The sequence below is a fragment of the Cetorhinus maximus genome, chromosome 18 (assembly GCF_964194155.1).
Source record: "Cetorhinus maximus chromosome 18, sCetMax3.hap1.1, whole genome shotgun sequence".
Lineage (NCBI taxonomy): Eukaryota > Metazoa > Chordata > Chondrichthyes > Lamniformes > Cetorhinidae > Cetorhinus > Cetorhinus maximus.
The window spans coordinates 3,824,657-3,837,760 of record NC_135896.1 but is presented as its reverse complement, the minus strand read 5'-3'; the positions used below and the strand labels follow the sequence as shown (position 1 = coordinate 3,837,760).

Here is a 13,104-nt window from a genome sequence, read left to right as displayed (position 1 = left end):
ATGACCCTATCCTAAAGGGTTTGACACCTCCTGGAACAAACTGTCCAGGTAATTTCCCCCTCCCTGATGCATTACAGTATCTGAAACCCCACCTCCAGCTCAATGAATCTGAGCCAAGCTCCTCCAGCGATGGACAGTTGCTGCAGACATGTTTGTCCTGGGGCACCCCGGTGTCCAAGAACGCCCACATTCTGCAGTCGCAACACATCGCCTGTGCTGCCATTTTTATAGTGTTAGTTAATTAAATAATTATTTTTACTAATTAAATTTGAATTAATGTCTCTAGTCATGCCTGTGCTTATATTCTTATTATTTCCATAAATGTTCTACTTACCCCTACTGAAATTCCCCAGTTAAGATAAATACTCAACAGCCAACCTAATAAGCATTACTGCTATTTGTAGACCTTCTACTATGAATAAAACATTACAATTACTAAAATTACTTGAGTTTTGAAAGGGAAATGAGAAAAATAATCACCAACCAATCAACCGCCTTTTCCCTGAAAGGTCTCACATGATTTTCTCAGAACACAGATGGTCTCCTCTGGAGCCAGGGACTGAACTGGCTCCTTTATGAAGTTTGCTGGCCTACCGCTCTCACGGTCTCTTACGAAGTCTCTTTGCAAGATAGCTACTTAAACCAACAACACCTCCTCCTTCCCTGCACTGAATTCCCTCGCTTTCCAAATACCTGAGCTCACACTTTGCGTCTAGCTGCATTCAGTGGTGAGCTGCTCTCTTCATGCTAGCTTACTTTGGGCGCTTAGCAAGACCACCTGTATTTTTAACCCCTGAAATTCTGCAGAGATGAGCCAACACTGCTGTCTCGAGAAACCAGTTCAAACTAGTTATCTAATTAACTAACTGCAGCTGCCTCTCCAGTAGAGAGCCCGTTTATCCATGACCATGACTGAAAGGAACTTAATTTTAACAGTAAATTGTAGTTAAATACTAAATATAAACTATACTAACCTTTTTAGATTTTAGAAAGAGATTAACCCTAAAAATTAACCCTTAAAATTCCCTCACTCACAAACTCAATATCTGGCTGCACTCAGTGATGAGCTGCTGTCTTCGTGCTTGCTTCGAGCTCTTTCTGGGCTCCACACGTCCTGCTTGAAAAGACCAAGCTCACCAGGACTGCAGGCAGTAGCCACAGCGAGAGGACATGAAACTGTGAGTAGACTGATAAAGACACTGACTACCTAAATGGTTAGCTTTCAGTTAAGGCAGCAGCATTAATGCAGTGAAACAGCAACAAGGGAATGCACACCAGACAGGGTGAAAGATGTGCAAGAGCTGTGGTCAACCACATGGCTTCACAGACATAAAGAAACGTTCCACGTGTGGATCAAACTGCTGAGCTTGTGGGAAAGACCATCACTGAGAAAAGATGTGCAGAACAAAGAAAGAAGATGGTAAACATGTTATCAGAGAGAGAGAGCAATGAGAAGCAAAAGAAACCAAAACATCCATATTCTGGAAGATAGCAATGAGTTTAAGGACATAACAGACATCGGAGCCAGACTAATGCATGAAATGGCTGGATGTTCCCAGGTAAAGGACATTCACACAAGCATTCAGATCAGGAAGAGGGTGAGAAATAAGCCCAAAACTATAAATCTGAAGCTGAAATGGATACTGGAACACAGAGCAAACAGGCATTTTGCATCGGTCTTCACTATAGAGGATACAAGTAACATCCCAGAAACTTATATGAATGACTTGGATGAAGGAACCAGAGGTATAGTTGCTACATTTTCTGATGACACAAAGATAGGTAGGAAAGTAAATTGTGAAGAGGACATAAGGAGGCTACAAAGTGACACAGATAGGATAAGTGAGTGGGCAAAGATCTGGCAAGTGGAGTGTAATGTGGGCAAATGCGAAATTATCCATTTTGACAAGAAAAATAAAAGAGAAGCGCATTATCTAAAAGGTGAGAGATTTCAGAGCTCTGAGATGCAGAGGGATCAATGTGGCCGAGTGCATGAACCACAGAAGGTTAGTATGGAGGCACGGTGACTAATTAGGAAAGCTAATAGAATGTTATTGTTTATTGTGAGGGGACTAAATACAAAAATGGGGCGGTTATGCTTCAGTTATATTGGGCATTGGTGAGACCACATCTTGTGGTACTGGTCTCCTTATTTAGCAATATATGTAGATGCACCGGAAGCAGTGGAGAGAAGGTTTACTAGATTAATACCTGGGCCTGAGTTTTTCAGGTGGCAGACGGGCTGGGCAGGAATGGGTAGGGTGGCTGCGGAGCTGATCGTCGCCTGTGATTGGCCTGTGATCGGCTCCGCGCCGCCATTTTACACGGGCGGGCCAATCAATGCCCACCCAGCGTAAGACAGGAGCCATAGCGCTCAACGCTACCTATGCGGGGCGGGGGAGGGGGAGGGGGAGGGAGGAGGGGGGAGGGGGGAGGGGAGAGAGTCGGAGCAGGCGCTTTTTCACGCATGCACGCGAAAGAGCGCTTTAATCTCCCTGAGGGACGGAGCTGCCTCAGGGAGATTGAATCACTGTCGTAATTAACGAATAAATGGATTAAAAATTTATTTAAACATATCCCCCCCAATGAGACTGTGTCAAATGAGATGGGACATATTTTTCTACTTAGGAAAGTTTTTTAATTTAATTAATAAAAGCTTCAGGAAACCTCATCCTGCTCGTGGATGAGGTTTCTGAAAAAACGTGAAGGCCTCTTGGCCTTGTCGCCTGCCCCGCCAACCTTCAGTCAGTGTGTCGGGCCCGCCCGCCTCTCATGCCGATTGAAAAATCCTGCCCCTGGAATGGGCGGGTTGTCTTATGAGGAAAGGTTGGACAGGTTAGGCTTGTATCCACTGGAGTTTAGAAGAGTAAGAGGCAAATTGATTGAAAAATATAAGATCCTGAGGGGTTTTGACAGGGTGGATGTGGAGAGGATGTTTCCTCTGGTGGGAGAATCTAGAACTAGGGGTCGCAGTTGAAAAATAAGGGGTCACCCATTTAAGACAGAGATGAAAAGAAACTTTTTCTCTGAGGGTCATGAGTCTTTGGAACTCAAAAGGCAGTGGAAGCAGAGTGTCTGAATATTTTTCAGGCAGAGATAGATAGATTCTTGATAAGAAAGGGGGAGTGAAAGGTGATAGGGGTTAAGGCGGGAATGTGGACTGGAGGTTAAAATCGGATCAGCCATGATCTTATGGAATGGTGCAGCAGGCTCGAGGGACCAAGTGGCCTACTCCTGTTCCTAATCCATATGTTTGTATATTTGTATGTGTGTTCATATGTTCGTAACATCCTGATTATGCTATACCAGAAGATCTTGCCTGAAAATTCGAAAGAAAATGGGTACTCAAGGAAAGGTGCTCTGAAACTGAGCAAAATCATGCTAATGGAATATGGGGAACTGAGATTGGACAGTGAGGAACAGCCCAATCAGAGAAACAAAGGAAAAGATTTTAACTGTATGTTCTACGTCACTGAAACAGATGATCCTGGCTGTCACCCTAGGGGTGAGCAATTGCAAACAACTGCAGCTTATCACAGTAAATCTTGAGATAGAAGATCCAGGTATAAAGAATTATCACTAAAACAGAAATAAAAATACCTGGAAAAACTCAGCAGGTCTGACAGCATCTGCGGAGAGGAGCACAGTTAACGTTTCGAGTCCGAATGACCCTTCAACAGAACAGTTCTGATGAAGAGTCATACGGACTCGAAACGTCAACTGTGTTCCTCTCCGCAGATGCTGTCAGACCTGCTGAGTTTTTCCAGGTATTTTTATTTTTGTTTCTGTTTTGGATTTCCAGTATCCGCAATTTTTTTCTTTTACTATAAAGAATTATCACCCAGTGAGCATAGCGTCACTAAAACTGAGTCAAATTAGAGATAAGACCAGCAAAAATGAAGAGTTACGGATTATCTCTCAGCAAGTGATAAAGATAGCACAAACACAGCCAGCAATGTGACAGTGCTGGTCTATCAGTGGTGGCATTTCACTGGAGGATGGTGTTCTGCTAGCCAGATCCAGAATTATCATACCCAAAACAATGAAGAACTGCTGTAAAAGATACATGAAGACAACATGAGAATGGGGAAGTGTAAGCTCAGAGCCAGATCAGTTGTGTACTGGATAGGCATATACAAAGATATTGAAAATATGGTGTCCACATGCAATGTATGCACAATAGGAAGAAGCGATGAGAGCTACTGAAGTATCACCCAGACCTTAGCAAGCTGTCGACGCCAATTTAATCATACACAATCAAGAATGGAATCTCTTGGTTTCAGACTCCTCCTCAAAGTTCCCTTTTATCTGAAAGGTGAAAGATTTGAGAGCTACACCAGTCATCTCAGCCGTATGGGTTCTGTTCGCTGAGCACCCGATTCCTGAAAGAGTAATATGTGGCAATGAAACCCAATTCACCTCCTGGGAATTTAAGAAATTTGCTGAATGGTATGGGGTCAACATCATCAACTCATCACTACATGACCCAAGGGGGCATGGATTTAAGGAAAGATGCATCCAGGTGGTCAAAGGAACCCTTGTGAAATGCCAAGAGACAAAAGAAGACCCAAACCTTGCCTGTCACTCCAGTCTACAACTCTCAAGGCTGACGTGAAATCACCTGCAGATTGTTGAATGGGAGAATGTATAAGACAACACTGCCAAGAAAAATAGATCCTCCAAGTGACCAGTGGGAAGTGAGACAACAACTCACTGATGCACAGGTAGAGGGAGGTCAATGCTCTAACAAGCATGTTAAATCCCTGCCTGAGCTGTTGAAAGGATAAACTGTACATGTACAGAATCCATTCATGAAAATCTGGAACCCAGCAAAAGCTGCTGGTGAAGCCAAGGCTCCAACGTTGTATATCATTGAGACTGAAACCAGTAAGCAAATGAGAAGGAGCAGAATCCATATTCGACTTACACCCAAGCTGGAAAAGCTGAAAGGATCATCAACAACACCAACAAGTAGTGAAACATCAATAATGTCACCAGCAAATGACACAACGTTAGCAACATCAAGCACAACTTCTACAACACCAGGAAAACCATGCACAACATTGCCAACTCAGCACAGAGTGATGAATGCCAAATCTACATGATGGAGCCAAGCATCCTACCACCTAAGTGATACAGTGAATAAAACTTTCAGAATAGAAAACAAGCTATAAAAAAAACTCTTAAGCTGTTCAGTTTATTTATAAAAATTGATTGTTAATCTTCATTAGTTTAGAAAGTAAGAGCTGCTTTGGGCTGTATTAGAGTGCTTCAGTTGGAGTTTGTTGAGTGAGGGAGTTCAGTGAAGGGGGGAGGAGGGATCCTTTCATTTTCTACCTTTCCTCAGTAAGAAGAGCAGCGACCTTGGTAAGTAAGACCTGGTGAGTATTTCTTCTGTCCTTAATACTTATCTAAACTAGAGGAAGTAAAAGTGAAGGGAGTAATTTAGGGGTAAGCCATGGCAGGGAAGCTCAGCCAAGTGGAATGATCCTCCTGTATGCTGTGGGAAGTCAGGGACACTTACAGTGTCCAGGGTAACCACGTGTGCAGGAGGTGTCTCCAACTGCAGTGAGGCGACGGCTTAGTGGTTTTGTCACTAGGCTAGTAACCCAGAGGCCCAGGGTAATGCTCTGGGGACCCGGGTTTGAATCCTGCCACGGCAGATGGTGGAATTTGAATTCAATAAAAATCTGGAATTAAAAGTCTAATGACGACCATGAAACCATTGTTGATTTTTATAAAAACCCATCTGGTTCACTAATGTCCTTAAGGGAAGGAAACCTGCCCTCCTCACCTGGTCTGGCCTACATGTGACTCCAGGCCCACAACAATGTGGTTGACTCTTACAAGATGAACAAGGGCAATTAGGGATGGACAATAAATGCTGGCCTAGCGACACCCACATCCCACGAATGAATGAATTTAGAAAAAAGAAATCAGTGTTTCGGTGCTGGAGCTGCAGCTGGAGTCACTGTGGAGCATCTGCAAGGATGAGATCTTCGTGTGTAGCATGTACAGTGAGGTGGTCACACCGCAGGTAAAGAGTGCACAGGCAGAAAGGGAATGGGTGACTGCCAGAGAATAAAGGCACTAGGCAGGTAGTTCAGGAGTCCTCTGGGTCTATCCCACTCTCTAACAGATTTTCCGTTTTGGATACTGCTGGGGGAGATGGTTTCTCAGGGCAATGCAGCAAGAGCCAAGTCCGTGGTGTCACCAGATGCTCAGCTGCACAGAGGGTCGGAGGCGGGGAGGGAAAGAGTGGGAGAGCAATAGTGATAGGGGATTCTATCGTAAGGGGAACAGTTAGATGTTTCTGTGTTTGCAGACGTGACTTCAGGATGGTACGTTGCCTCCCTGGTGCCAGGGTTAAGGATGTCACTGAGCAGCTGCAGGACATTCTGAAGGGGGAGGGTGAGCAGCCAGAGGTCATGGTCTATATCAGTACCAACGACATAGGTAAAAAGAGGGATGAGGTCCTGAAAGCAGAATATAGGGAGCTAGGAAATAAATTAAAAAGCAGAACCTCAAAGGTTGTAATATCACAATTTTTCCCAGTGCCACATGCTAGTGAGATCAGGATAGGGGAATAGACCAGATGAATGCGAGTCTGGAAAGATGGTGTAGGAGGGACAGTTTTAGATTCCTGAGGCATTGGGACCGATTCTGGGGATGATGGGACCTGTACAAACTGGATGGGTTGCATCCCTGCAGGACCGAGACCAATATCTTCACAGGGGTATTTGCTAATCCTGTGGGGGAAGGTTTCAACTAGATTGGCAGGAGGATGGGAATCTGAGCAGGGAGACACAAGAGAGGGAAACAATGTAGGCTATCCTAGGTTTGGTATGGTGCAATAAGAAGGGTTTAATTAATAATCTTGTTGTGTGGGGTCCTTTAGGGAACAGTGACTATAACATGATAGAATCCTTCATTAGGTTGGAAAGCAAAGTAATCCGATCCAAAACTAGGGTCCTAAATTTAAACAAAGGGAACTACGAAGATATGAGGCATGAGTTGGCTAAGATAGGTTGGGGAACTCTTGTTAAAAGGCATGGTGGTGGATAGACAATGGCTAATATTTAAAGAACGAATGTATGCATTGCAACAGTTATACGTTTCCTTTCTGGCACAAAAACACAACAGGAAAAGCGGCCCAACTGTGGCTAACAAAAAAAATTAAGGATAGTATTAGATCCAAAGGGGAGTCATATAAAGTTGCTAGAAAAAGTAGCAAGCCTGAGGATTGGGAGCAGTTTAGAATTCAGCAAAGGTGGGCCAAGAGATTGATCAAGAGGCGGAAAAATAGAGTATGAGAGTAAATTTGCAAAGAACATAAAAGCGGACTGTAAAAACTTCTATATGTAAAAAGAAAAAGATTAGTGAAGACAAGTGTAGGTTCCTTACAGTCTGTAACAGGAGAATTTATAATAGAGAACAAAGAAATGGCAGAGCAATTAAGAAACTACTTTAGTTCTGTCTTCACAGAGGAAGACATAAATAAACTTCCCAGGAATGCTGGGGAACCAAGGGTCTAGTGAAGAAGAGGAATTGAAGGAAATTAGTATTACTAAAACAATAGTGCTGGAGAAATTAATGGGACTGAAAGCTGATAAGTCCCCAGGGCCTGATAATCTACATCCCAGGGTACTAAAGGAGGTGGCCATGGATATAGTGGATGTGTTGGTTGTCATCTTCCAAAATTCTGTAGATTCTGGAACAGTCCCAGCAGATTGGAGGATGGCAAATGTAACTCCACCATTTAAAAATGTAGGGAGGGAGAAAACAGGGAATTACAGACCGGTTAGCCTGACCTCAGTAATAGGGAATGTACTAGACTCTATTATAAATGGACTTTATAACAGGACAGAAAATATCAACAGGATTAGACAAAGACAACATGGATTTATGAAAGGGAAATCATGTTTGACAAACTGACTGGAGTTTTTTGAGGATGTAACGAGCAGAATAGATAAGGGAGAATAAGCAGATGTGGTGTATTTGGATTTTCAGAAAGCTTTTGATAAAGTCCCACACAAGAGGTTAGTGTGTAAAATTAAAGCACATGGGATTGGGGGTAATATATTGGCATGGATTGAGAATTGGTTAGCAGACAGGAAACAGAGATTAGGAATAAATGGGTCTTTTTCGGAGTGGCAGGCAGTGTCTAGTGGGGTACTACAGGGATCAGTGCTTGGGTCCCAGCTATTCACAATATTAGCAATGATTTGGATGAGGAAACCAAATGTAATATTTACAAGTTTGCTGATGACACAAAACTTGGTGGGAATGTGAGTAGTGAGGAGGATGTTAAGAGGCTTCAAGGCGATTTAGACAGATTGAGTGAGTGGGTAAATACATAGCAGATACAGTATAATGTGGATAAGTGTGAAGTTATCCACTTAGGTAGGAAAAACAGAATGGCAGAGTATAATTTAGATGGTGATAAATTGGGAAATGTTGATGTGCAAAGGGACCTGGGTGTCCTTGTACACCAATCACTGAAAGCAAGCATGCAGGTGCAGCAAGCAGTTAGAAAGGCAAATGGTGTGTTGGCCTTCATTGTGAGAGGACCGGAGTACATGAGCAAGGATGTCCTACTGCAGCTGTACAGGGCCCTGGTGAGACCACATCTGGAGTATTGTGTGTAGTTTTGGTCTCCTTACCTAAGAAAGGAAATACTTGCCATAGAGGGAGCGCAGTGAAGGTTCACCAGACCGATTCCTGGGATGGCAGGATTGTCATATGAGGAGTATTGGGCTGACTAGGCCTGAATTCACTGGAGTTTAGAAGGATGAGAGGGGATCTCATTGAAAGATATAACATCTGACAGGGATGGACAGATTGGATGCAGGGATGATGATTCCTCTGGCTGGGGGGGTCTAGAACAAGGGGTCACAGTCTCAGGATATGGGATAGACCATTTAGGACTGAGATGAGGAGAAACTTCTTCACTCTGAGGATGGTGAACCTATGGAATTCTCTACCACTGAATATATTTAAGAAGGAAATAGCTAGATTTCTGGACTCTAAAGACATCAAGGGGTATGGGGAGAGAGCAGGAGTATGGCATTGAGATAGAGGATCAGCCATGATCATACTGAATGGTGGAACAGGCTCGAAGGGCCGAATGACCTACTCCTGCTTCTATTTTCTGTGTTTCTATGTTTCTATTGGAGCAGGTATATTGATATAAAGGCATTGACCCGAATCTTCTGAGGAGTGCCAATCATTGTTGGATTGCCACTCCCCTCCTACTCTTCTGAGCCATGTCAGAGTTCCACATCTATGGGCAGGTCTTCCAATCCCAGCTTCTCCAGAAATGTGGAGCATACCTGAAATGGAACTGTTTCTTTGTAGCACTGGACCATCGAGGAAGACAAGTCACGCCCCCTTAAGACACTAGCTGCTGTATTCTGGTAATTAAAGAGTCTAAATGTCCCAAAGCTTCTTTGAAAAGCCATGGAGAGAAGGTAAGTGGGCAAGGGAGTAGAGTGCATGAGGTGAGGGGGTAAGGGGGTAGGGTTGGTAAGGGGTAGGTGGGTAAGGGGGTAGGGTGGGTGAGGTAAGTGATAAGGTGCCAGCTGGGTAGGGTGATAGATGAGTGAGGTGGGGAGGGCGGCAGGAGGGTGAGTGGGTAGTCGGGTCAGGTGGGGAGGGGTTGTCAGGTCGGGAGCTGAACAGGGTCGAGTGGGAGGGAGTCAAGGCGTCAGGTGGGGAGTGGGGTGATGGGGGCTAGTCAGGTCAGGCCCAGAAGGGTGTCGGTGGGGGTGTGGTCAGGTCAGATGGGGGAGTTGAGTAGTGGGGTTAGTCATGTTAGGTCATGGGGGTGTTTGGGGGTTCAAGGTGGAGACGAGGGCTCAGGGGTTCTTGGAGGGGGGGTTGGGTGGTGGGAGCTACTCGGGTCAGGTCGGGATGGAATCGGGGGGCAGGGGTTGAGAGGAGGGTGTCAGTGTGAATGATGGGGTGCAGGGACGTGCTGTGACATATTTACCCAGGAAATAGGCTACAATTTTTCTAACATTCCCTGGGTAACTATTCAGGTAAGTAAGTCGGAACTGTTTGAGGTCTCCAACTGTAACTCAGAGTAAGAGACTTTTTCGGAGGGTCCTGGGGAGTAGGAGAATTGCCCATCGGAAGTTCAAACTTCCCGGGCAGTTTCACAGCGTCAGTGCATTGGGACTTCCAAGGGATCCTGTAGCACATCTTCCGGGATACTTCAGGTCTCTGATGGTCTGGAGACCGGAAGATCTGGGCCATAATATATTTTTTTCAAGGAAGAGGGATGTTATATTATTTGTAAAGAAATGGGAATTAATTGTTATGAGAATGTGCTTCCGAGAGCCACAATTTACTGTTGCATTGCAGTTAGATGCTGAATGACAGTATATGAGTCCATCAGTCCACCAGCCACTTGGAGAGATGCAAGAAATATACTCGATGAAACTCTGGCACCTTTGGAATCTAAAGCGTGAGTATTTCCAACTTACTGAAACTAAGATAATAAGATAACAAGATTCTCCCCTTGCCTCGCTTCCTCCACCCCCTCCACATCTCAGGGTTTTCCCCTCCTCTTTTGTAATTTTAAAAAATTCATTCTCGGGATGTGGGCGTCGCTGGCTGGGCCCAGCATTTATTGCCCATCCCTAGTTGCCCTTGAGAAGGCGGTGGTGAGCTGCCTTCTTGAACCGCTGCAGTCCATGTGGTGTAGGTACACCCACAGTGCTGTTAGGGAGGGAGTTCCAGGATTTTGACCCAGCGTCAGTGAAGGAACGGCGATATATTTCCAAGTCAGGATGGTGAGTGACTTAGAGGGGAACTTCCAGGTGGTGGTATTCCCATCTATCTGCTGCCCTTGTCCTTCTAGATGGTAGTGATCGTGGGTTTGGAAGATGCTGTCAAAGGAGCCTTGGTGAGTTCCTGGAGTGCATCTTGTAGATGGTACACACACTGCTGCCACTGTGCATTTTACTTTGTAAAATGCTCTTGTTTTCTAACTTTCAGTAACTTTCTTATCCAATTCTGAGAGTCACCTGAGCCAGCACGACAGCTAATTCATCGTTAGCCAAGTTACTGGACTTTCCCACTTCCTCAAAGATGTGGAGAAAGGTCTTTCCCTTCTCAGCCCAAGCTGACTCCTGTTCACAAGGCTAGTGTCGACCCATTTCTCCCCACTACTCTGATAATTCATCCCATTCTTTTACAGGGGCTTGAAATTAGATTAATGGGACCTGTATATTTTTTTTGTTCATGTCTTGTCCTCTGTGTTGAAAATGGGCACTGTACTGTCTGGTTCCGTTATACCTCCCAGTGTCTACCAGCCCTCCATGGTGACCATCAATGGCATGTAATCTTCCTCCATAGTCTCTTTCTCTCCCTATCTCAGTGGAAACCATACTGATCTATCCCTGTAAATTTGCAAATTCTTATGGACTTGACTGGGTGAATGCTAAGAGGTTATTTCCTCTGGCTGGGAGCCTAGAACAGTCTCAGTAAAAGAGGCCAATCACTTAGGACTGAGATGAGGAGAAATCTCTTCACTCAGAGGGTGGAGAATTTTTGGAATTCTCTAGCCCCAGAAGGTTGTGGATGCTCAGTCATTGAGTATGCTCAAGACAGAGATTGATAGAATTTGGGTATTTGAGATTCGGCAGCACAATCAAAAGTCCATTGACTTTTGGCAGGACCAGAAAATCCCACCCGGGGTATATGGCAATACCGTGGGAGGGTGGAGATGAGATAAAAGATCAGCCGTGTTGAATGGCAGAACAGGCCCAAAGGGGCTGAATGGCCTAAAGCAGTTCCCATTTCTTATGTGCTTGGAGTGTGCCTAGGATATCCCATGGTCAGTGAATGTCCATGGGCTCCATCTATATAGCGAGAGCTGATTGATCATTTAGCCACGAATTAAAGTGGGACAGGTCATCACTCAGGTTGTCATCTCTCTCCCGTTCACTGTCTGTTCTAATATATTTGCATCCTTTATGATTTTAATCACTTCTTCTGCTATCATGAGCTTTGCATAAAAACTGTAGGTTGATCTAAACTCGTTCAACCATTCCTGGCGAAGTTATAAGCACTGGCACATCATTTTAGCTTAAATCATGAAGCTGTTCTCATTAATTTAACAGCAAAACAGTAAACATGAAACAAAAAAAAAAATGAAGATCTTGTATTTCTAAACCTTCTCTCGCAACCTCAGGTTGCCCAAAAGCACTTCACAGCCAATAAAGTAGATTTGTTTAAAGATTATGAATCTTACCTCCACGAAGCAAGTGAGTAGTAACAATCTGTTTGAATCGATAAGCTGTGTCTTTTTCTCAATCTCTCTCTCTCTCCTATTCTTTGTGTGCCTCTCTCGCTCTCTCCCTCTCTTCCTCTCTCTCTCTCTCTCCCCCTAGTCTTTCCGTGAGTCTCCTTCTCTCTTGCTCTCTTTCTCTCTCTCTCTCGCTATGCCCTTCTCTGTGTCATTCTCTGGATGTTACCCCCTCTCTCCCGCTGTCTCTCCAATAATGAATTTCCACGTCCGACTGTAAAGCTGTTATTTCAGTTCTCACTGGGTTAAAATGAGGGCAGGAAATGTCTTCGTTTTGGGCACAACTTTTTTAAAATCTATTTCCCAGACATGTGCTGCTCAGACTGAGGCAGTTATGTGATTGGTTTGAGTTTAATCTTTAAACTAGTCAGCTGCATTGGCAGTGAAACACTTTGGGATGTCCTAAGGTTATGTATAAGGAACTGTACGGACACAAGAAGTCATTTTATGCATTTCACAAGCTGGGTGATTTCCTGTTAAATTCAATGAAAATTGGTTTTTTTTTACCCAAATAAAAACCATCAGCCCCGGCTAGTTGTTGCAATGAGATTGCGTGCAGTTGGACTATGATTAAACTGCTGGCCCCATGCCAGGGGAGTGTTACTAATACAAAACGTTTTAGATCGTGTGAATTTCACACATTGCGTTTCTCCCCTGGACCTCTGAATCACTACAAGAGGACTTTGCAAAATGCGGTGCAAGAAACTTGGCTGTGCTTCTGGGGCACCCGAAACATCTATTTTCTTCAGAAGTGTTTAACTGGGGAAGAGTGACGTGTACCGAGCACAGTT

At 44.4% G+C, this 13,104-nt stretch overlaps 1 protein-coding gene across 1 annotated transcript in view; it reads right to left on the bottom strand.

Moving 5' to 3' along the window:
* LOC144692891 (putative G-protein coupled receptor 132) overlaps nucleotides 1-12,512 on the bottom strand; it is a 105,696-nt gene extending 93,184 nt beyond the window's left edge. The window contains exon 1 of the mRNA XM_078561990.1: nucleotides 12,260-12,512. The gene's annotated coding sequence lies outside the window, so the exon portion shown is untranslated. The remainder of the gene's footprint in view (nucleotides 1-12,259) is intronic.
* Between the last annotated feature and the right edge of the window lie 592 nt (nucleotides 12,513-13,104).